Here is a 2,105-nt window from a genome sequence, read left to right on the forward strand (position 1 = left end):
TCAAATTGAAATTCAGTCTAAAAAAGTAAATATACTTTATTGGCATTCACCATTTACATGGGTTGCGCTCAACTCAATGTGTGGTGTGTCACTTACAAAAAAACAAATAGAATAAAATATACTTTTAGAGGATTTATAGAAACATTAGAATTTCTATCGGATTTATTTATATATTTTTTGTACCTTTGTTACATAATTTGGTGTAAAGTGTACATAACTAAAGTGTAATAAACATTTTATACTGTTCCAAATTATTAATAATCTTTTTATTGGTATACATAATGAGTGTTACTGTTTTACATGGAAGTTGCATCAACTTCTTTCACAGAATAGAGGTCAAACAGATAATGCACAATGGGTAAATTAATGCACAGAATGGAGTAGAAAAGGTTGAATGTCACAATCTATCCATTCAGTGCACCTCCAATTTGAGATCCCTCTAATTCAAGCACACTTTTTCAAAGAACCTAATAACAATCTTCAATCTTTTAACACAAAGCTAACCCACTAATTAGAGACTGAACAATGAGACCACCCTAAATTTTCAGGTCTTAAAGGTGGTTTCGAATTGGAGAGTGAACTGTATATAATTAATATTCATTCTAACTTACCCGTTCACAATCAGTAGATGCATTGTTGTTTCCGCCGTGACGCATTACAAAAGCATCAAATGAGTTCTCATCAGGGTATTTGCTACTGCCCATAAACACCACTGAAAGTATGCAATTCATTAAGTAATATAATATTTGCTGATATATGCATTATTGCAAACATGTACAGTCGTCGTCATCTTTATAAATAATGTGTAAATGTAGCAGAGATGGAAACAGCAGCAACATGGTAGGCCTGTACTAAAAGTTGTTCTGAATTTATTACAGCATTGGCCACTGCTGCTGGAAGACCTCAGTTTGCTAATTAGTTTGTCATGAGTTGCAGAGTTCTAACAATACATCTGCCAGGATGTAATAAAGAGTTTATGTTAATATACATTATAGCTGGTATAAAATAAAAGCTTACTATGTTCAAGAAAGTGAGCTAATCCAGGGATATCCGATGGATCAGAAAAGCTTCCAACACCAATGCTTAGAGATGCAGCAGCCTGTTACAATAACAATAATCAAAACTATTAAAATCAATTAATAAATAATAAATGATACTGTACATAGTAGTGATGGAGCAAGCAGAGGGTCAGCGAGGGAATTTCCCTCCCCTCCCACATTGGACAGGCCAGTAACCCCGCCGCTGGTGCCGTCCTATGCCATGACAAGATCCTCGTACCAAAAATAATAATTTGCCTATCCCAATAACATTATTTTGATTGGCAATCCTTAATGAGTTGATCTAAAGTACATCTGGGCTTACTAAGCCATAAAAACTACCCATGAACTTAATCAGAGATTTTTATTCCTAGACCCTGACCGAGGAGGCTCTAGCTGGCCTCTTGGTTCGGCAAATTTCTGGAGCCACCTCTGAAAAAATGTTAATAAAAAATTAAGTTTTTAAATTTTTTGATTTTTTTTCTAACTTCTAACTAGCCTCCCTAAGCTTCACAGCCTATAAAGGCAGGCATCACACACTTTAAATGGCAGATTTTAGACCTATTTTCTGTTAGATGTACTGGATGCATAAATGAATGACGGAAAAGAAAGTTACTAACCAATTTCTCTTGTGCTCTCTTTCTCTTCTTTCTCTCTTTCTTCTTTCTTTCATCTTCACTGTCAGCTTGTATTCCATCCATGCCATCTTCGTTTTCAGAATCACCATCTTCATCATCATCATCTGTTTCTTCTTGTCCACCTGCATTCTCACTACCAGTACCATCAACGTTGACGTTTTTGTCAAGTTCTGAATTATGAGAACTGGTGGTGGATGCCAAGTCAGAAATGACAATGGCAACCAGGTTGTTCGGGAGCGTGATTATTCTGAAATTACAAATTATGATGTATTAGATAAGATCATGATTTACGAGGAACAGAACTGGGGAGGGAATTTGGTGAACAGTAATTTAATTAAAAGAGAAACATTATTGAGAAAATTACATTATTATTATTCATTAAATTATATACATTGAAAATATGTAATAACTTTAATAGGACCTAGGCCTA

At 34.7% G+C, this 2,105-nt stretch overlaps 1 long non-coding RNA gene across 1 annotated transcript; it reads right to left on the minus strand.

Moving 5' to 3' along the window:
* Window positions 1-626: 626 nt before the first annotated feature.
* Window positions 627-1,687, minus strand: LOC117103406. Its single transcript, XR_004444587.1, has 3 exons — window positions 1,658-1,687; window positions 1,018-1,099; window positions 627-712 (listed from the first exon to the last, which is right to left on the minus strand). It is a non-coding gene; the product is annotated as an uncharacterized LOC117103406 (long non-coding RNA).
* Window positions 1,688-2,105: the final 418 nt, after the last annotated feature.

Source organism: Anneissia japonica, unplaced genomic scaffold (assembly GCF_011630105.1).
Source record: "Anneissia japonica isolate Jap-2015-1 unplaced genomic scaffold, ASM1163010v1 scaffold29389_len4829_cov115, whole genome shotgun sequence".
In the NCBI taxonomy this organism is placed as follows: Eukaryota; Metazoa; Echinodermata; class Crinoidea; order Comatulida; family Comatulidae; genus Anneissia; species Anneissia japonica.